This window comes from Myotis daubentonii, chromosome 7, assembly GCF_963259705.1.
Source record: "Myotis daubentonii chromosome 7, mMyoDau2.1, whole genome shotgun sequence".
NCBI lineage: Eukaryota > Metazoa > Chordata > Mammalia > Chiroptera > Vespertilionidae > Myotis > Myotis daubentonii.
In genome coordinates this window covers 69,312,109-69,335,898 of record NC_081846.1, presented here as the reverse complement: position 1 = coordinate 69,335,898, position 23,790 = coordinate 69,312,109, and the positions used below count along the sequence as shown (strand labels likewise).

General features: G+C 40.1%; 1 protein-coding gene across 6 annotated transcripts in view; it reads right to left on the bottom strand.

Moving 5' to 3' along the window:
* The window catches only part of GTDC1 (glycosyltransferase like domain containing 1), a 368,745-nt gene extending 348,776 nt beyond the window's left edge, over window positions 1-19,969 (bottom strand). For 3 of the 6 annotated variants that reach the window (XM_059704553.1, XM_059704559.1, XM_059704558.1), the window contains exon 1: window positions 19,863-19,969. The gene's annotated coding sequence lies outside the window, so the exon portion shown is untranslated. The remainder of the gene's footprint in view (window positions 1-19,862) is intronic. The other 3 variants (XM_059704552.1, XM_059704554.1, XM_059704555.1) reach the window with 2 other exon arrangements.
* Window positions 19,970-23,790: the final 3,821 nt, after the last annotated feature.

Here is a 23,790-nt window from a genome sequence, read left to right as displayed (position 1 = left end):
GTCAATAAAATAAAATGTCCATTACAGAATAACGGATATACAAATTGTGGTAAAATAGACTACTACTCAGTAACAAAACAGAATGAACCACTAATACACACAATAACACGAATATATCTCAAGACCATTATGCTGAGGAAAAGGAGCCAGGTACAAAACAGTACATACTCTATGGCTCCATGTAGATAAAGTTCAAGAACAAGCGAAATCTACAAGAATAGAAATCAGAACAGTAGTTGTCTATGGGGAGGACAGGGAAGGACTAATTGAAAAGAGACATAGGGAACTTTTAGGGGTATTAAAATATTCAATTTCTTAAATGCGAATAGTTACATGAATCTACACACACGTCAAAATTAATTAACTGGATTTTTAATATATAAATTACAACCAATAAAACTGATTTAAATCTGCCCCGCCGGCATGACTCAGTGGTTGAGCATCGACCTATGAGCCAGGAGGTCTCGGTTCAATTCCGGGTCGGGGCACATGCCCGGGTTGTGGGCTTGATCCCCAGTGTGGAGCGTGCAGGAGGCAGCCGATCAATGATTCTCTCTCATCACTGATGTTTCTATCTCTTTCTCCCTCTTCCTTCCTCTCGTGAAATCAATAAAAATATATATTTTTTAAGAATTCATTTGATATCTTCTTTATGGATATTATGGATACCCAGTTAACACAAAGTGTAATCTCTTGCCAAAAGCTGAATATATATTGGTAACAATCCTAATAAACTTAAAATAAGCTAAATCATATTCTAAAACACAAGCCCAAGTCTAAAAGTGTTTACCCAATGTCACAAGGATACAAGGCTAATTTAAACCTATAGTAAAATAAAATGAACAGAAATAATCATTCACAGAATGAACAGGAATAACCAGCCTGTCTGTCTTTTCTAAAATAGGTGGTTACTTTTGACTACCATAAAATATGAAGACAACAACTTCATGTCAATACTTTCTCTGCCTACTAGCAGTCTTTGAGGAGCGTACTACCCTATTTCAGTGATACCTATTTCTAAATCACTTTTTCTGATCTCTCTTCCCAAGTTTTCTCCTTTTTTGAGTAAAAATTCTATCTAGGAATATCACCCAACCACTTCATCTTGAATAACCCTCCTTACTTCTTACCCTTTGCCCAACTGCCTTGTTTGCCTATAACCTATTTGCTAATTTTTTTCTATATTTTCAAGCAATTAACATTTTTTCTAACATTTTGAATTGAACAATTTCAGTTATTGTGTTCCTGTCTTTGTTCCAACGTTCCTCACTAAGATGCTGCTCACTTTTAGAATACTTTACAACACTGCCTCTTTTTTTAAATAATTTTACTGATTTTTACAGAGAGGAAGGGAGATAGTTAGAAACATCAATGAGAGAAATATGGATCAGCTGCCTCCTGCACGCCCCCTACTGGGGACTGAGCCCGCAACCAACTGAGCCCTACATGCCCTCCACCAGAATCGAACCCAGGACCCTTCAGACCACAGGCTGACGCTCAATCCAGAGCCAAACCGGTTAGGGCGCTGCCTCTTTTACTTCACTTCTCCATGGGACCAGTGAATGATAAAGCCAAAGATCCCTTATGATTTCACTCCAAACTTTAAAAAACATAATTGGGTCATTTGACTCCAAAGCCTTATTACACAATTATCTTTTACATTTAAAAATGCTGCTGCTAAGGCACTATTCCTAACCACATGATTGAATGTATCCTTTCTAAGGGATGATCTTTTGTTCAGGGCTATACTTGTCTGCTTGTAAAAGCCTGTAAACATTCAGTTCTCATTTTAATGGGCTTTATGACACTGTTATCCACCATTATTATTCCTGTACCTCAAACAGTTAGGTAGTCTCCTTTGGCTGTTTCAGACTGCTTTCAAGAACTTTTTCTACATATGCTGTTTGGAGCTGAATCCAATTCAGCTCTTGATCGACTGCATATAAGTTGCTGTAGTAGCTCATTATCACGGACCCTTCCTATAAGACTTTTGTATGGTGGCATCAATTATATTTGAAAATACAGCTATGAAATTCTATACTAATATCAAAGGCAACACAAAAGACAGTGGAAGAATTCTAGAGTCTAGATAAAATAATCACAAATATATCAATAGGCCCACATCCTTCTATAACACCAACATGAAGTCACTCATATTAAAAGCCATTATCTTAAAATTTTCCTATAATGTATACTGGCCTTTCACATTTTTATTTATTCATTCATCAATCACTGGAGAGTAAAGGTCACTGCATAAAAATCAGCCACAAGCTGTAAGGACTATCTTCTTCCTCTGAAACCTTGGGTATACCACTTAGCTTCTAGTTTAATCAGGAAATTGAGGTAACTTTATCTGCTTTGGAGGTGTGGGAAGAGTTAGAAGTAACTTACGCAAGGTGTTTTACTCAATGTCTAGTATATAGGATGCTTTCAATAAATAGTACTTGGTAATAATAAACCACTGCGTTCCACTGATATCCTCACTCTAGCACCCTTATCAATCCGAAATACGAGTGCTCATGTATGATCATACCGCCATTTATAATCCTACTCTCCCTTTTACATTCCACTCATTTTCCAATGTCTAGAATAGGCTCGCTTTCTCCATTCACAAATTACTTCCCACTCGCTGTAAGAAAAAGCAGCTTTAACCAGCGGTTATTAAGTTAGGGGGGAAAGCAGTGAAGGAAGGAACCACCTAAACTGTCACTGCTTTACTAAAATAAACACAGTATGACTACTACATCCTTACTTTACAGTAATCTTTATTCAAAAGTCTTTTTTGAAGTCCATAAAAGTCAGGATCACTACCTTGCTCGTGTCCTATAAATAGAACTAAACAAGTCCTATGTAAAATAGAGTGGACAAAAATATGTAACTGATGAATTGTCAGGAACTGTCTAAATCCTAATGATTTGTCATACTAGAAATCAATTAATGAGACCTCACCACGTGGTGGGAATGAGAAAGGATAAAACTAAATGTTTTGACTACTGATACAAAACTAGTTTGAAACACCTGGATTTTCTTCTCCTGGTTATACTCAAATCAATTATCTAAAAGATTAATTCAGATGCGTTCCTGCAACTATGTTTTCAAATTCCAATAAATAGCACTTCCTTGCTGCAGGGAGCTAGTTTTCCATATCCATTTTTATATCTTCTCAATTTCAGTAAGAACAAGGAAAATAACAATACCGGCAACCAAATGTTATATTTAAGCATTCTTCTTTATGCAATGTTTTTTAAAAGGTTTACTTTAAGAAAAAATAATAGTGGCAAACTATAAAGTGCTCTATTTTATGTCCTCTCCCCCAGAAAACCACAACGTAATTCCTGGCTTAAATGCCTATCAATGTTAAATGCATATATTTCTTTTTTTTAATATATTTTATTGATTTTTTATAGAGAGGAAGGGAGAGGGATAGAGAGTTAGAAACATCGATGAGAGAGTAACATCGATCAGCTGCCTCCTGCACACTCCCCACTGGGGATGTGCCTGCAACCAAGGTACATGCCCTTGACCGGAATCGAGCCTGGGACCCTTGAGTCCGCAGGCTGATGCTCTATCCACTCAGCCAAACCAGTTAGGGCTATATTTCTTATTAAGTAAAGCCTATTTACAAGGTAAAACGGTGTTTGCTGCTTCATTTAAGAACATGCACACACAAGAACACACACACACAGTCTTTCCTAAAATAACATATTTGAAAATGGTAAAGTTTTCCAAATATTAATTACAATAATCCCAAATAAAAACTGCAGGGCAGTTCAATTATGGCACAATCAATGAATGACAGAGCATTTCATTTCAAAATCCCTGAGTTTTAGGACCTAAACATCCCTTTATTCCAGATTCAAAAGAATTTAAGGCATTCAAATGCTACAACACACCTGTCTTTTAGTTATAGGCATTGCTTCAATGAAAAACACAGCTTAAAAACCATGAAATGAAATCAATTCCACATAAAGCTATTGTATGATTCTGATCTCTGATCTGACTTGTAAATGAGATGTGTGTGACTTCCACTCTTCAGCAACCGGGAACTCTTTTCCCAGCAGAATGGCTGTTAGTTTCACTGCATTCTGACCAAAAGCGAGCTGTAGTGGCAGCAGCACGCTGACAAATTGAATGGTACAGGCCTTGAATAAAGATTTCAAGGTAAGTCAAGAGGGAATCTTATTCTGTTTGTAAATAAACTGTATGAACTATATATAATGTAACCTATGTTTTATATCCTGGACTGAGAGTTTTTCTTGAATACTAAGAAAAAAATGTTCAAGATTCACTGAGAAAATAAATGGGAATCAACTTTGAGAAAATCTACCCACCTCATTTCCCAGAACTGCTTTCAAAGCTTCTGTAAGTGATCTAAATAGATGGATGCCAAAAGCAGGGACTCTAACCAAATAAAATACTGATTTGGTTTAGAGAATACTTTGATGTTCTAGTTTTCTTGTGATTCAATAATTTTAGTAAATACATAGGTTTATTTCCAGTTCACACCCACTCCTTAAATTATTTTAAGTAAATTTAGTTAATAGATCTGAAGTTATTAGTTTTTTTAATGGTTATTAATTTATTAACTGTTCTATATTAATACTGTACAGTATGATTTCCTACTGACTTTCAAGAAACTACAGAAAAGGATATTTTCCTAGAAAGTTCGGGGTACAGTAACTTTTTATAAATAAAATGCCCTAAGTGAAAATTTCTATGTGAAAATCATAGTCCTTAAATCAATCTTTTTAGGTTAACATTTTTAAGTTAAAAATGTTTGTCTTTACAGTATTTACTTTGTGGTAAGAGAACCCAATAATAAAAAGTATAACTACATAACTTCGATATATATATATATATGAACTTTAAAGACTGATTACCAAGGCAATTACCATATATCACTATGGAATGAGAATACATTACACATTCCCCAAGTAAATATCAAATTTACTTCAACCACCCTCACCCCCACCCCACCAAAAAAGAAGTCATTTTTATTTAGTCATAGTCAAAGTCCTTGGACTCATAGTAGGGCTTCTTGATGCCATATTGGTGTCACATTCTGCCAGTCATCCAGTCAGCCTTCTTTTTCAACTTCTTTGTCTACTAGTGCATCACTGGACCCAGCAGGCAGCTCACCCAGACAATTTCAGTAACGGATTTTGGCTCTCTGTGCATAACAGATGAAAATCTTTACGAAGTGTCCAGTTTGTCTTATAGCTGAGAGATCTGAACCTGCTGCAGATGTCACATATAAATTCTCGAACGGATTTTTATCATCTGTGTCACCTATAAAACAAGACAGTGTCACCAACAGCGTTGTCCTGGAGAACAACTATTTCAGTAATGCAAAGCTTTCTGCATCATAACTACAGTCATTTATTTGCCTAAAACAGGGGTCAGTAAACTAGATCCCACAGGACAAAAGTGCCCTATTAGGCATACCACGACCTAAGAATAAATTTTCTCTTAAAAAAAAAGTTTTAAAACTTTCGAAAAGTTTTTAGAAGACTAATATGAAAATTAGTGACCTGTGAAAATTACATGAAATACAAATTTCAGTCTCCAAAAATAAGTTTTTATAAGAACATGGCTACTTATTCATTTTCACATTTTTCTATGGCTGCTTTCATGCTACAATGGCAGACTTAAGCAGGTGCAGTAGAGACTGTGTGACCCATAAATGCCAAAATATTTACTTTCTGGTACTTTAAAGAAGTTTGCTGACCCCTGGCCTACAGGATATTTAGTGGGTAGATAATATGATACCTGGTGTCTCTTGCATAAGGAACCCAGTTGTTCCCGTTTACTTCTATCCAATCATGTAACACAGTCATGCGCCACATAATGACGTTTTGGCCAACAAGAAACTGCATATATAGTGATCCCATAAGAAGAAACCCAAAGAAAATCCATAGTGAAGGGTTTAGCAGAAACTCTTACAGACCAATGAGCTCCTCAAGAGTTTGAAAACATGGACCTCAACACCGAATTGTTTCACTAATACAGAGGAAATGTTTATGGTACATTAGCTCCTTACAAGTGAATGTATGATTTTAAAAAAGAAAAAAAAATCAAGCAAACAAATATGAATATACTTCTGAAAAGAGGGACACCTCCTCAAGAAGAAACCAGCCTGGCTTGCATGGCTCAGTGGTTGAGTGTCGACCTATGAACCAGGAGGTCATGGTTCAATTCCCAGTTAGGACAAATAACCAGGTTGCAGGCTCCATCCCCAGTAGGAGGTGTGCAAGAGGCAGCCCATCAATGAGTCTTATCATTGATGTTTCTCTCTCTCCCTCTCCCTTCCTCTCTAAAATCAATTAAAATATATATTTTTTAAATCTTTTTTTTTTTCTTAAAAAGAACTCAGGCAGGTCTTTCTGGAGTCGAAGCAGGCATTGTTAAAGGAAATGACAACTCCATGCCTGTTACGGCCCCTGAAGACTTCCCAGTGGGACAAGAGTGATACAGATGATCCTGACACTGTGTAGGTCTAGGCTAGTGTGTGTGTGTGTGTGTGTGTGTGTATGTGTGTATGTGTGTGTGTGTTAGTTTTTAATAAAAATGCTTAAAAAGTAAAGATTCAAAATAAAAAATGTTAAATATAAAGCTTATAAAATAAGGATATAAAGAAAATATATTTGTATAACTTTATTTTTATGTTTTAAGCTGTTATTTCAAAAGAGTAAAAAAGTTAAAATTTAAAAGTTTGTAACTTAGCCTGTCTGGTGTGACTCAGTGGACTAAACATCATCCCATAGACAAGAGATCCCAAGTTCGATTCCAAGTTAGGGCACATGCCCGATTGCTGGCCTGATCCCCAGTAGGGGTTGTGCAGGAGGCAACCGATGGATGTCTCTCTCTCTCGTTGATGTTTCTATCTCTCCCTTCCCCTTCCTCTCTATCTAAAAGTCAATAAAAATGTAAACATATTTAAAAATAAATAAAAGTTTATGTTAAAAAGTTATAGTAAGCTAAGGTTAATTTATTGTTGAAAAGAGAAATATTCTTAATAAATTTAGTGTGCAGTGTTTATAAAGTCTACAGTAGTGTACAGTAATATCTTAAGCCTTCACATTCACTCACCACTCACTCAATGACTCACCCAACGTAACTTCTAGTCCTGCAACCTCCATTCATGGTAAGTGTCCTATTAGGTATACCACTGTTTATCTTTTATACTAGAGGCTCGATGCACGAAGATTCATGCAAGAATAGGCCTTCCTTCCCCTGGCTGCCGGCACCAGGACCGGCACCCAGGACCCAGGCCTTCACTCTGGCCACCGCCTTCCAACTTCGCTCCAGCCCTGCCACCCTCCTGTAGCTCCCTCTACCCCCTGACCCCCCTCATAGCAAGCATCTCACCCCACCCCGGCCGCTCCCACTCCGTGGGCACTGCCCAGAGGCTGGGAGCGGCCGGGGAGGGGTGGAACGCCTGCGTCCCGGCCCGGCCACTGCCATCTCTGTCACGTCAATTTGCATATTCCCTTCTTATTGGCTGTGGGCACCTCCATCTTTTCGTGAAGTGACAGCCAATTTGCACATTGTCTTTATTAGACAGGATGATATTTTTACTGTATCATTTGTTTAGATATGTTTATGCACAAGTACTTCCCACTATATTACAAATGCTTACAGTGTTCAGTACAGTAACATGCTATACAAGCTTGTAGCTTAGGAGCAATAGACTAGACCAGTGGGCGGCAAACTGCGGCTTCCGAGCCACATGCGGTTCTTTGGCCCCTTGAGTGTGGCTCTTCCACAAAATACCACATGCGGGCGCTCACGTACAGTGTGATTGAAACTTCATGGCCCATGCGCAGAAGTCAGTATTCTGTGGAAGAGCCACACTCAAGGGGCCAAAGAGCCACAAGTGGCTCACAAGCTGCAGTTTGCCGACCACTGGACTAGACCATAGAGCCTAGGTGTATAAGTAGGCTATACCACCTAGGTTTGTACAAGTGCACTCTATGATGTTCACACAACAACCAAATTGCCTAACAAGTCATTTCTCAGAATGTATCCCAACTTCTCAGAATGGAAGCAACACATTGCTGTATTTCTTGGGTAGGCCTGTCATTCCAGCAGACAACTATAATGACTACTTTCTACTTTAATTCAGCCTTGCCTCAATCCAAGGGGTAAATATTGCCCATGGGCAGAAAGAAGGCAAGGAGCTCAGCCTCAGGTTGAAGTCTAATTCTCCAATGTTGGCCTCTTCTGTGTCCCCCTAGTCCTCCTGATTCTGTATTTCTGCTGTATAGGCTTCCTATGCTGGATACCAGTCTTAAAAGTCTTTATTTCCTGCTAGAGACTCTAGAACAGTAGGCTGAATCACAGCATTCTTGGACTGTACTGTGACAGCTACCACCTGTGAGGTGAATTTGTTTGGGACCCTTATGAACAATTTGCATATTCCAATACTCCCCTGGCTTCCACTACTCTTCCTGATCATGACTGCCCCTGGAGTTGATTGATTTCCTACTATATTCAAGCTCTGACCCATAAATCTGTAAGGTCAACCTTCTCAATAGGCCTGTCATTCTGTTTCTTGAGCTCAGCTCATACAATACCCACACATAAGAGAACAATAAAACAGAACCCTATATAGATGAATTTCCCAACCTAGGACTACCCATCTTAAGATATCTTTTACTTTTTAACAATTGCCCCAAAAGAGAATATATCACCTCCAAGGAGAATACCTTTTCTTTTTTCCCCAACCATTGCTAAATATACCAAACATACCTGCTCTGAGAGTGTTCCCCACCATCCTCTACCCACTTGGGGTGCCTAAGATACCTGTCTCTTGAGCACAGCTTTAGAATTAGGTATCTCTTGATTTTATTAAAACTTTAACACTCCTCTTTCTATTGTAAGGTGGAGTTTCTTGCCACCATGGGACTGCAATGGATAAATGTGTTTGACCAGATTTCTAGGAGTTAAAATAATATTCTCGACAGGAAGATGTTAACAGTCCACAATGAGACTATGTCCATACTATTAAATGGCACTATAGAACCCATCCGTAATTCATATACTGTTGCAAACAACTAATTCACAAATACATTCATAAATTGTAAACTGACTAGAAAATCACTATGAATAGCAGGAAGACTCTAACAGCAGACAGATTAAGCCTAGTGTAGAGAAAATGGTAGTTCATTTTCAGCAAAGTGAAATTTCACCACAACCCTAAAGTAGCTTGCCTTGCTAAACAGCTCAGAAAACTGCATGAATAGCTCACAACCAAGAATGGTATCAAGAATGAATGTGCTGCCCTAGCCGGTTTGGCTCAGTGGATAGAGCATCAGCCTGCGGACTCAAGGGTCTTGGGTTCAATTCCGGCCAAGGGCATGTACCTTGGTTGCGGGCACACACCCAGTGGGGACTGTGCAGGAGGCAGCTGATCGATGTTACTCTCTCATCGATGTTTCTAACTCTCTATCCCTCTCCCTTCCTCTCTGTGAAAAATCAATGGGATATATATTTAAAAAAAAGAAAAAAAGAATGAATGTGCTAATTGGAATAACCATTAACCAAATCTCAGTTCTGGATAGCAACCCTATCAATCTTAAATAGAAATAAAAATCTTTAAAACAAATACAGGAATCTTCTGCCCATTTGGGTAATAATATAGAAGGTCAGTGACATGTCCTTGCAACCAAGAAAAGAAACTAGAGGCATGTACTCCATATTTCAAATAAATATGCAACAGATTAAAGTTTAAAATTTTACCCATTTGATGAATCTAGCCAGGGGTGGGCAAACTTTTTGACTCGAGGGCCACAATGGGTTCTTAAACTGGACCGGAGGGCCGGAACAAAAGCATGGATGGAGTGTTTGTGTGAACTAATGTAAATTCAAAGTAAACATTACATAAAAGGGTACGGTCTTTTTTTTTTTTAGTTTTATCCATTTCAAACGCCCGATCCGGCCAGCCCACGGCTGATCTAGCCTCTTTCCCTAAAAAAATAAAAAAATAAAAAAAAATTCAAAAACTTTGTAGGATCAGGACTCCTTTGTGTTCTCAAAATTCAGGACTCCCAAGAGCTTTTGTTAATGTGAGTTATAATTACCAATATTTGCCATATTAAAAATTAAATGAGAAATTTTTAACTATTTATTAATTCATTTTAAAATTTTAATAACATATTTAATATGACAAATAACATTTTATGAAAAATTTCCTAAACAAAAAAAAAAAGCTTAGTGACAAAAGTGATATTGTTTCACAACTTTTGCAGATTTCTTTCAGGTCTAGTTAGAAGACAACTGGATTTTCGTATCTACTTCCACATTCAATCTGTTGTGATATACTGTTTTGCTTGAACTATGTGGGGGGGAAAGCTCTACACAAACGTGTACTGAGAAAAAAAAAAGTACATGTTACTATTAATAGCCTTTTCAGATAACCGTGGATGTTTTTTGATACTACACCAAAACCTGACAAGCAGCAGTTAAAGTTAGCTATAATATGAAATCTAATATCACATGAACATTTTGTATTGTTACTTGCTTTTATAAGGGTCTTTTCCCATAATTTTGTAACAATGATCACTTTTTAAATATCGGTTCATTGAGTTATAAAGATATTCCAAATCATGACATAATTAATTTCATAGCAAAAACTCACATTCATTAATATCACTTTCCATCCCATCAGGAAAACCTTTATATATTGGAAAGCTGATGAGAGCAGAGCAGGTGATACAAGTTAACCAAAATTTTAATTTTCACTTCTAAGATCAAATTTTATCATTGGCAACAAATACTGTCAATTGTTTTCCCTGAAGAGCAGTCTCACTTTGTTCATTTTCAAGAAAATGACTGCCAAATATCTAACTCTAAATAATCAGTTTGTCTGGTAGTCATTCTTTCAAGTAAAAATGATATTTCATGAAAAATACGGCTAGTTCAGCTAGCAACTCAAAAAAAATCGCTTAAGAGTTTTCCTTAAGAAAACCAATGTACTCAGGATTGCAGAAGTGCTTTTTGCATATTTCCTATCTCATCATACGGAATATTAAAACAGTGTACTCAGTGATCGAGATTTAATAAAGTTAATTTTTACTGCTTCATCAAGGGTATTCTTAAGTAAAATTAGCTTTTTTAAAAACTGTGAATGCACGGCAGTGAAGAATACAATGAATACTAACATACTTTGGTGCCACTGCCATTTAATATCTACTAAAATGCCCACAGTTTTACCCACCATTGCTGTACTATCATCAGGATCAATGTCAAAGCAGTGAAAAAGGCAAAGAGTTAGTATCACTATGAAAAAAGTTTCAACCCTGGCCAGCTTGGCTCAGTGGATAGGGTATCAGTCTGTGGACTGAAGGGTCCTGGGTTCGATTCCAGTCAAGGGTACATGCCCAGGTTACGGGCTCATCCTCAATGAGGGCTGTGCAGGAGGCGGCAGATCAATGATTCTCTCTCATCATTGATGTTTCTATCTCTCTCTTCCTCTCCTTCCTCTCTGAAATCAATAAAAAAATATTTTAAAAAAAATAGTTTCAGTATCATCCAACCTCCACAGGTATGGATGGACACAATTTGAGAACTATTGTCTTAAGAAAACACTAAAAGCTATGAATAAGTTGCCATCCTAAATCCATACTAAATATCCCCCAACATAAGAAATACATTAAATAGCTGTTAAATTCTTTGATTTTAACCCAAAATTGGTTCAATTTATTCTAAACTGAATTAACACAAATAAGAATAGAATTTAATATTTAATGAACACTTAAAAGCATTATCTCATCTAATCCTCAAAATAACTCTATTAGTTCTCTGATATATTTATGCTTATATAAGATAAGAAAACCTAAGGTGAAAAGAGGGGAAGTCACTTGTCCAGGATCACAATAACTATTGGTATTTATGGATTCAGTTATTAAGTATTTTGTATACCTCATCTCTTGTCTTTACAACAACCTTTCTATTATCCTTTTTTACCCTTTACCATTCTTTATACTCATATTACCCATTTTACAGATGAAAATTTGAATCAAAAAATAAAGTACCCTGTCCAAGGTAATCCAAGTGTTGGATCATCTATACACAAATCCAAGTCTGCCTTATGAGAACACTACATACTCTGCCTCTCTACACCACTCTATCAGTATATCCTTTGTATAAAAACAGATTGATGGTTGTAAGAGTCTCACATAGTTATAAATCATCTGAGCAAGATCCCTATTTTAAAAGATTTAATTAATCTGATTATCTCTATCATCAAATGAACAAAGCCTACCTCTTTATAAAACAGTCAATGACCTAGGTAAATAGCTCATTACTTCACATTTTAAACACTTATCTGTATATAACAATAAATCAATGCAACTAAGATTAATTACTCTTAAAAACACTCAATACAGGCTGGCCCATGTTGCTAAGAGGTTAGAGCATCGGTCCCTGGCACCAAGGGGTCTCGGGTTTCCCAGTCAACAAGGGCACCTACCAGAGTTGCAGGTTTGATCCCCACCCAGTTCAGGGTGAGTGTGGGAGGCAACCAATCAATGTGTCTCTCTCTCCTTCCCTCCCTCCTTTCTTTTTTCCTTTCCTCCCTCCTTCCCTCCCTTCCACCCTCTCTAAAAAAAAAAAAAAAAAAAAAAAAAAGTCAATGAAGAGAATAACCCAGGATGAGGATTAACAAACAAACAAACAAAAAACTTCAATATACCCAGTGATATTATGCCAACATTACAGATGAGGAAACTGAAACCAGAGCACTAACTTCCCCCAAGACAAGCCATTCATGAAGAGCAGAGTCAAAATCAGTTTGGCCTGACCCTAAAGCCTAAAATCTTCAATCTCACAGCCTGCATATATTTAAGAAGGCCTCAGGCAATGACCTAGGATTTGTTCAGAAGGTCTGGATACAAAGCTTGCTGATAACACAGCCACTCCACCCAAGGCAATCAAGATATAAATCATTTCATATCTCAAAGACCAAGAGGTGAAAAGGAAGCTGGTGCCTGCTAAAACAGGAGCTCTGTTAAGAGCAATGTTCTCTTTAAGAAAAGCATCTATAGGTAATGTTGAATAAAAGAAGCAAAATTCACCTCAGGGGTGTCAGTACACATCTCTGGGGCTCAGATAATCTCACCTCCCTTTAAAAACAAAACAGATTCCTGAAGGAATCTGTCATCTCAGCTACAGGGCTGCCTGCAAATTACAGAACAGCCTTCAGATGCCAGGGGCCCTGGAATGCTGGCTGCAAGCATTAGTGAATGGCAGCAAAAATCATCTTCCTGAAGCTTCCGTAAACTCTAATCAATCAGTAAAATTTTAATTTCAAGTTAGGATCTGTAAAGGTCAGGGGTTATGTCCCAATATTTGTTTCTATTTTAAGGGTGTACATTGCAAAGATGCTGCTTACTATTAAATCCTAAGAGGGTCAAGGGAGAAATCAAAGTTTTTACAGCTCAATTCACCCTTACAGCTTGCTGTAAGTCAACTTATAGGAAGTATAAACATCTTGAGTTTGGACAGGAGTATGGCTTCTATTTCAAATAAACTGTATTCTCAAGGAGTCCCCACACACATTTGACATTTGACAGGAAGGTGACAAAATGGAAGGCTGTGGTATACCACCTAAAAGGGCAGGCAGAACAAGCAAGAGATGAGCAATTATGCTTGTCACAGAATACCACATTCTGGATTCCCTCTGTGGCAAAAGAAAAAAAACCAAACTACTGAACAAACTTTACTTCCTCCCATCAATGATTCCTAGCATGACCAAAAAGAATCACAATCTCTTAATGTAAAAGCAGCTGATATATAGAAAAAAAAAATCATGATTGAGGTCATGTCCCTTGACATGCATCATTTACACTAAGGATTTCCCCACTTATCTGAATTAATTTCATGTACCTCATTTCATTCAGATAATTGAAGTTTTCCTTTTAGAGTTGAAAGTGTTTACCCTCAACATAATTAGTAAACTGTGCACTTAAAAATACCACTACAAAAATTACCACCCCCTCTTCTACACATACACGCAAACTGCACTATCATTAAAAGTATGAGATTTTTGGCCTCCATGGGAAATTTAGTTCAAAAGTCCTCTTTAAAAAATTAGCCCAAGAAATTCCACAGGAAAAGTTATGGTCATTACTTTTTTAATATACAGTGTTTGCACTACTTGTTAAAGACATGGTAATTTGGATATTCAATACATTACTACTGTTCTGAAACAGAATTAAAGGTTTAGACTACTAAAGAGTTTGATGACTTGCCTCAATACAATAATTGGGATTGTATGGAGAACAAAATCAAAGCGGTCTCTCCTTTTTATGAGCAGGCATTTAAGGGCCTTTTAATGAGAATTTACTTTTTAGTATATAATTACTAATCTACAAAAATAGGGCCATTAAACTCACTTTTTTATAGTGCCATAAAACTTCTTCGTGTAAGAAATATAAAATAATATATAACATATTAATCAAACTCAAGAAAAATTGAAATATGTAACACCTAACAATACATGGTGAAAATTATTAGTATACCTTTTCTTCTTAAACAAATTCCCTGTCAGATGACTAATGAAGCTTTTTTATAAGAATGTTCTTATAACTTCAGATATATACTCTCTAGTGCTAATGATGAAATGCCTAAACTTCTTGTACGAATTCTAAATTCCTATATGAACACTAATTTTCCATACTAATCACAGATTTACTGTTAGGATGAACTTATATCGAATCAGTTATATATTTATCACCTACTATGTGCCAAGCACTGTACTGAGTACTGAGGACACTGCCACAAACAGCGCAGAATTGGTCCCAATATGCATGGTACACACAGTCTAGAAAGAAACGCAGGTAATGAACAGATGTGTTGTGGGAGAGTATAACAGGTACTTAGTCAATTAAAAGCTCAAAACTAAGAGATGACAGAGGTAGAAAGACAAGCATTTGTAAATAACTAGCTACCTTTGAAACCGAATGAAAATCACCCATTAAGTGACTGAGCTAAGAAGGCAGAAGAGAACCCAAAAGCAAGGTAGTCAGGAAAGGGGTCAAAGTAATGAGTGCATGAATCCAGGGTGTAGAGTATCTGCTGCAAATAAAAATTAACCCTTCAAAAGAGCTCAACTTGTAACAGCCAAAGAGCCCAGCTATCAGCTAGCTGGCCTGTTCCCAGTATCTAAGGCAGCGGTTCTCAACCTGTGGGTCGCGACCCCCTTAGGGGTCGAACGACCCTTTCACAGGGGTCGCCTAAGACCATCGGAAAACACATATATAATTACATATTGTTTTTGTGATCAATCACTGTGCTTTAATTATGTTCAATTTGTAACAATGAAAATACATCCTGCATATCAGATATTTACATTACGATTCATAACAGTAGCAAAATTACAGTTATGAAGTAGCAACGAAAATAATTTTATGTTGGGGATCACCACAACATGAGGAACTGTATTAAAGGGTCGCGGCATTAGGAAGGTTGAGAACCACTGATAAGGGATCAATCCAAGTGAGCTCGAGTCCAAAAGGCAGTAACACAGTATCTTGGCTCTGCAAGTTTTGCCCTGGACAAAAACAGGTTCCAGCTGCCTGAGGGGAGTAGGGATGGCAGGAGCAGAGGGAAATGGCCAAGCTGTCAGAGTTCTAAGCAGGCTTAAAAGAGGTTCCAGGTCCACAAGGGATCTGGAATACAAAAAGCAACCACACGAGCAACTTATTAATTCTATGGACTATTTAACAATTACTAAAGAAAGGCTGTAGAATTGCTTCTCAGGTTACCTTTAAAAATAAACACTCAAAAAAAAAGCTGTCATCTGTTTAAATGACTTAAGTATGACCTTCACGTGTCAGAGAAAAGGACTAGATATTCTTCCTATTTCTTATGAATTGCCTGATTCTATATCCTAATTCCATCTAAACCTATGTTAATATATTAACCTTTTGATGGCGAACCTTTTGAGCTCGGCATGTCAGCATTTTGAAATCCCCTAAGTTAACTCTGGTGCCGTGTCACATATAGAAATTTTTTGATACTTGCAACCATAGTAAAACAAAGACTTATATTTTTGATATTTATTTTATATATTTAAATGCCATTTAACAAAGAAAAATCAACCCAAAAAATGAGTTCGTGTGTCACCTCTGACACGCGTGTCATAGGTTCGCCATCACTGTTCTAGATGCTCCACACACACTTCACTAAGATGTTTATGCCATATAGTTCAAAATTCCTAATGGAAGTACAGTATTTTTAAAACTGAGAATCTCACAAACTGAGTACATGCCAAGGGTAGAGTGAAACACCATACCTCTGTGAACAATAATTGCTCAGAGAACCAAAATAATTCCATATCCCACCTCCTGAAAAGGATAGGAATCTTCATGTATTTCAGTCTTAAAAATCCATTCAAGAACTGGGTAGAAGGGATAACACTGGCAGTAGGCAGGCTGGGTAGACTAGAAATGATGTAAGAACCAGGAAAGCTAGATGTATAATTATTTGCCCCCTATAAATTAAACACCATCCTACTCTACTGTACAACTGTTTTCAGTAATAGTGTCAGCAGAAAGAAAAATGCATGTAGTCCAAAGATGTTGTTCCTGTCAAGGCTATTATTTATTTGACTACATATTCAAATAGGAACTGCTCTATGGAATTGGCCCTGCATTTGCCCAAACATTATTTGCCAAGGCTATTCAAAGGGTGGAGTGGTGGTACTTTCCAAAAGAAATACTTGACGATTGTCCTCAGTTAATTTTTTTAAATAAACAAAACATGCTAATCTATTAAAGAAAAAGGCTGCTTGACAATTTTCCTCAATTTTTTTAAATAAACAAGACATGTTATTCTGATCTATTAAAGAAAAAGGTGATAAGACTTAGAGAAAAAGAAAATATAGTGGTTTCATTGCATGGGTTTTTTGTTGTTGTTGTTAGCTATATTACCAACATGAAGCATGCATGACCTATCTAGCACAGCCCCAAAAACTGTAAAATATCAATCTGGACAGCTTACCAAGGTAGCCAGGCTCCCAAAATCACGTTTCTTTTCTATGATATTGTTGTTGCTGTTGTTGTTGTTATTTTGGGGTTTTTGTTGTTGTTTTTTGAGGGGGGAGGGGGGAATAAGGGAAGCAGGAGAGAAACATCTATTTGTTGTTCCATTTATTTATGCACTAATTGATTGACTCTTGTATGTGCCCTGACTGGGATAGAACCTACAACCTTGGTGTATGGGGCCCTATAGCCAGGACCCCAAAGTCATATTTCTTACAAAGGTCTTTATGCTGAAAAAGATATACTTAGAAAGTGAAACCAAGGCTTTAAAATGGCTCTACAGTAATTAGGGTCATTCAATTCATGGTTGTCATACTTCATTCCAGTGGAAAAGTCATAGTATATTAGCTTAAGGTGTTCTACCAAAAATTAAATAAAGGTGTCCCTTTCCCAATGTCACAGTAACATGTTACTAATATATGTGATACCTGCTATGGATTTCAGCGTACGTAGTAGAGTATCTGACTCAACACACACACAAAAACAGAAATATTTCAGGTTTACAATATAATGATGATGGCTTCCAGGACACTTGGCTATGGTCAAGTTCGGTTAAACTCCAGACCACAAACATTGACAGAGTACCCACTACACTTGACACAAGGCCTACACAGATAAGACACGGTCCATCTTTCATGAAGCCATCAGGAAAAGTGCACACAAGCCAAGAAGTATTTACTAAATGCCTATACTAAGCACTGTGGCATGAGAGATGCAAAGAATTCACCCCGCCCCAGCAAGGGCTTCAGGACTTCTGCATTTGAGGACCACTAAGTAATGGTGCTCCGGATGCTGGAATCTGGTTACTACATGCGTATAGGACCTCTATTCCTAATTCATATCAAGGTTATAGACACCCAACCCTGAGACTCTTGAAATGCCAACTTCCCATGCCTGGACTATCAGAATCAATAATATAAGTAAACACTCTTGAAATGAAAATACATAATTACTAAATCCAAACTAACTGGAAAGTACTATTTCAATTGATAGAAAAAGTAAACATTTCCTAACTATAAATAATTTGTATCACTTGCTTCTAATGGGTACAAATCACAAATTAAGGCAATTACTCAAAACTGGGGAGGGAAAAATAAAAATTTAGTAATTGCTTGACTGTTTATAAGATACCATAATCAAAACAAATTTTCATACAGGAATATCCATGAGAGAGGTCTGAATTATCTACTTAAGTATCTAGTTCATGAAGTCTTCAGCTCCTTTTCAATCTCCTCAAGTAACTTTCTCTGGTTAATTTCTTTCTGTAAAATAATGGGGTTGGATTAAGCCGCCAGAGTCCCTTGCACATAGAAAACTCTGTACTTCTGTGGTCCTTAAGATTAAAATGTCAACGCAGTTTCAAAACAGTGTCAAGAAGCCATCTTAAAAATTCCCTTTCCTACCTCATCTCAGTAACACACTTCAGAGTTTACCTACTCAGTTTTCAAGTTTGTCAAAGAAAAGTTCCATGAATCAAAAGGTACTCTTTCCACCCTCAATACTAAAACTGTTTCATTAAACATGAAATCCTAGGGAAAATATAAAACAACAGGAAGTGGGAGCTGAGGAGAATCTATTCCACTTTTAGACCTGTAACACACTAATTAAAATTCAATACTGCGCTTGGTACCTGGGCTCCTCCACCAAACTCCTGCCGTGCTTTAGGTCAAGGTTACACAGGTTAACAGAACCCAATAAAACGGCTCTATGGGATTGTATCAGACCTCCTTCCAGCAGCCCCTGCACCTGACCGCCACGTGAGCTGTGACATCAGCTGCAGGGGCAGCACCCCATCACCAAGGCGCGCCAAGGCGCCTGCATTCTGCAACCCACCTCTTGTGGAAAGTCAGTTTCCAACCTGGTTTCAACTCACGTTTTCCATTTCAAACTGGTGCAGGTGGAGGAAAAAAGTGTCAAGCCTCCTCTCTGAACCTCCAGCCGCACTGCCTCAAGGCGCTAACTTAAGAATGCTCTCAAGATAAAATCGAATGCAGTGCGGGTCTCAGAAGACTCTAGAAGTTGTATTTGGGAGAGGGGGGGAAAGAGCAAGCCCTCGGGACTAAAGGTTAAGTGACGAGACGGGGTACAGGGCTGGATTTACAGGACTAAAATTCAGAGACCCTTTCCGCCCCGACAGTCGGGACCCTGATCTGAGCACACGCCGGCTCCTCCGGGGACGGGTCCCGGGAGGGCAGGGAGCTCTTTAGCCTCGGCAGACACGGGGGCGGGGCGGCTGGCGAGGTCGGCGCAGTCCGGGTGACACCGGGCCACGCGCAACGGGTCCCTTCGGGGAAACCTGGGGCGCGCGTCGCCAGGGACCACCCGCCCGCCGTGTCTAGGTCGGCGCGGAGGCCCCTCCGTCTCCTCCGGCCGATCGGGAACCCGGCCTCCCATCTCCCCGCGCGAAGGCGACGCGCCCCACCCGCCCTCCGCGGCGGCGCGAGGGCGACGGCGCACCGGACCGCTAGGAGCCCGCAGGCTGGGCGCGCAGAACCCGAGGAAATGAAATCAGAAAATGGCCAGGGCGCAGAGGTGCGCAGGATGCCCGGCTCGGGACACGGAACCAACGGCGGCGCGAGGAGCGCAGCGCCTGCGCCCGGGAAGCACGCCGCCCGCGCGGCCCGCAGCTCCGCCCCCCAAACCCCCCCCCCCCCGCTCCCCCACCGGCTCCCCACGCCGCCGCCGCTGCCCCTCTGGGAACTCCGCGCCGCGCGGCCCCGCGAGGCGGGCGTCCGAGAGGGGAGGGGCCGCGCTCCCCGCCTTCCCCCCACCCCGCCACAGCCCGCGCAGCTCCCCAGCCCGGAGCCTACTCACCACCTCCTCCTCCTCCTCCTACCCCTCCGCCTCCTCCTCTCCGTCTCTCCCTCCTGGTCACCGGGGCGGCCCAGCCGGCGACGCGCTGACGCCGCGCCCCACCCCCGCGGCCGCCACCGCCCCTCCCGGGCCTCGGCCGCAGCGGCCTCGGGGTGCGTCAGGCGCAGGCCCCGCCTCTAGACCCGCCCACGTCCTCGAGGCCCCGCCCCCCGCAAGCCGGACGCTGCGCGTGCGGTGTCCCTGGCTCAGCCTCCGCTCCGCCCGCGGGAGCCCGCTGCGGCGGGTCGCGGCCACCGCTCCGCTCCGCACCTGCCCACCGGGAGGGCCTCCCTGCGCCTCCTCCGCCCGCCGCCCTTTCCCTTCTCTCGTCAGCACGTCCGTCTGCCCCTCAGCTCTGTTGCACCTTCCCCCACCCCCTAGACCTGTAGGCTGGCCTTGGCGCCTTCTCTTTCCTCCTGGGCGGTCTTCGCTGCTCACTGGGTCAGCCTGGGCTTCCGCTAGCAGTTTTCCTGCCGGCCCCTTCCATCGCGGGTCCTCCGCCCGGCCTGCTGGGTCCCCAGGGCCCCAGCGCGTCCCCGGCTCCTTCCCCGCCACCTCCACCGGGGCCGTGGAGCCTGCACCTCCTGGCGCCTGCCTCGCCAGCGCGTCCGACTTTCTCTCCATCGGACCCCTCCTGGGACCCCCCAAAGGCTTTGGCTCACGCCTGCCTTTACCTACATCTTGCGCGTCCTTTGGTTCTGACCACTCCACACACTTCGGATGCAGTTTGAGTGTTCGAGAACTGCATGTCCGTGGTCCCGCTTAGCTGAGGAGTCGCTAAGTAATTAAAAATCACAAAGCAAAGCGATAGCAGTGGGGACCACCTTTGACCTACATCGGTCCAGCTATATTTCTTTGACACTTAAATATCAAGGGATGGAGGTTTCTATCGGGTCTTACAATTCACACATTTTGGATTTTTTTTCCCCCTGCAACCTAACCTCGCTTTTGTGCTTTTATTTTAGAAAATACGTAGTCAATAGAAAGAGCATCAGGACCTATTAGGTCTCTTGTTTTCTTACTTAAGAGGTGAGGAATTGTATCTTTTCTGAGATTCTGAATTAAAGGATTTTGTATTTGGAATCAGGTTGTGGGTTAAAGGAGTCTAGAGAAGGCAAAACATTGCAAATGTAACTGGAAATCTGGTTACTTAATTTAAAAAAAAAAAAAAAAAACAGCAACTTGAAAGAGTTGGGCTATGGACATGAGTTAACATACCAAAATAAAGGAAACTGATTAGGCCTTTGGAGTTACATTCACAAGTTGCTTTAAATTATGTGAGTAGGCATTATTACCCTTCAATTGAAGTGTTAAAACTATCTTCCATTCTCAACAAAATCCAGGCTCTATGTGGATCTCCAAAGTTTAAAACCATTGTGAATTGAACAACAACATTACAGGCTTTTGAAAGCCTAATAAACCATCTGCCCATCCACTCTAACACAAATTGGGAAAAAGAAAAGTGTAAACGCCAAAAGCTGAAAGCAAGGGTTTCTAACTACACACAAAACTAGTAAACCTTGTCCCACAAAGTAAGTATAGGAAAAACTCCAAAGGCTATGGTACCCATTTCATTGATTTGGAATCAGAATCGTGTCATTTTATCATTGAATGATCCAGTCCTTAGTATCATCTGGAGTCTAATCTTTTCATTTTACAGATGAAGAACTAACTCCCAGAAAGGGTAAATTGCTTGCTCGATATTACCCAGACTAATTGGAAACAAAGCCAGGATTGCAGCTCAGACCTCATCTCTCGTACCTGCCAACATCTGGCTTATACTTACTACTTACAGTTGTTCAGCATCAGAAGTCTTTGGCTTTGCAGTTTTGCCTACATGGTCCGAGTGATGTATGAAATTGAACTTGGCATTAACTAGGAAGGTATTGCTGTCAGAGGCCATTCTGTCCCACTGGCTTCAGGGATTCCTGTTGCATAAACTCCATTTCACCCGGTCAGGGTTCATCTTCCTAATCCAGGCAAGTTTGGCCAGGCCTCTGGAGCCATGTCCCAACCCAACACATTTATCCTAGGAGGTGCCAAGGGTTGTGCATGAATGTAAAAATTGTGAAGCTGTTATTACTATTATTGTGAACATTACTGGAAAGGAAAATATGAAACAAGGTAATAAATATTCTGCCATGAATAACCAAGGATTCAATGATAAAACCCAAATCTTAAACTAGATGTTATCCATGTAAATTAAGGGAAGACTTCTTAAATGGACAAAAAAGGAAGTGTAGAATCTGGATTGCTTGATAGGGAAAAGGTAAAGGAAATTGCTTGACAAAGGTACTGAGAAGAAAATGCGTAAGCTAAAAATGGGAAAGGGGGTCACGTGAATTAAAACAAGAAGTTTATTTTAGAACCAATAGAAAATCAAGCTGACATGATAGGGTAGAACCATTGGTACAGGGCTTGAATTTTAGCCTGAGAAATTTAAACTTAATGGGAGATTATTTAGGTTGGATTTGGCAGGGGAATAGAAGGAAAGACAAGACAGGAGCCCATAACCTTGTTTGGTTCTGAAGTAGTAAGTCAGAATTAATAAGAAATGTTAGATGTAAATGCCACTCAGGAAAAAGATGATTTCGGTAAGTATATATAGGGATCAAAGAAGAGTAGGAAGTCCAAGATGACTTGAGAATGATAGCAAGACTCAATAACAGTATCCAGAGACCTGAGTGTCTTACCCTTGGAGGATGATCAGCACTCAACAAAGTATAGACTATCAATTGCTAGAGAAGTTAACAAGAAATTTTCCCAAGGTATACTCTCCTATTCATCATACCCTCATTCCAGAAAACTTTAGTTTGCTACTCAAATTGAATTAGAAGGTAAGAAAGAAAGCTCTCACCCTGTCGTGGGCCCTTGTGCTGGTGTTTTATGGTCGACCTATTTTTATTTCCGTTACAGCCCTACTGATGTAAAAGTGTTCAGTGGTGCAGTATACAAGGTTAGAGTTAGAAATTAACCGAGAAGTGTTTGTTGAATACATACCACATGATGCTTAGCACTCTGCTAGGCCTGAAGGGCTGCAGAAGTATAAAAGGGCCTCTGCCTTCCAGAAGTTTATAATCTGGTTGGAGAAATCAGGTCCACCCACCTAACACCAAAGAGGATACATTCCACAGGCAGTAAAGTGTGCTGATGCAGAAATAGTGAGGAATAGGGTTGAATGGAATGGGACTGATATAATTTATATCAGTTTTTCATTTGCCTTTAATCCTTGCTCTAGGTTGTGGAGGAGGAGCAGTATAATAAGAAGCTCTCATGGCACACACATTCCACTTAGAGACAGAGAGAAACAAGTAACTACACAACTACCAAGAAGTAATAACTGCTCCAAAGAAAATAAAACGTGAGGGGGTCAAAATGATTATCTGGAGAGTAGGTTAGAGCCTTCTGAGGAGCATTGAAACAATGACTTGAATGAAAGAAATGGCCAGTCGTGCACTGATCTGGAGAAGAGCCGTTCAGGCAGAGAGTAAACTAGTACAGAGCCCTCCGGAAGGGTCAAGCTTGGTGTGTTAGAGATGGAAAAGGTGAGTGTTTCTGGAGTGTAAAGAGCCAGGAGGAAAGCAAAGGGTATGAAACAGGAGAGGTAAGGAAGGCCTCGTAGATAAGAAGGGATTTTAAGGTCAGGTTAAAGTGTGGACCTGTGGAAGATTAGTCACGCTGACATTCTGGATTAGAGGAGGGAGTGATTAGGATCAGGAAGACCAGATGGAAGCCTGTGTGATCATCTGGTCAGGGAGTGATATAAGGTAGAAGAGGTTAGTGGCCAAGTTAGCAGGGAAGACAAAAAATGTCAAGAAGATCAAGTATTAGGTATTTCTGAGGGGTGGTAGGCGGTGTTGGTTGTGGAGAGTCCACAGTGTCAAATGCAGCA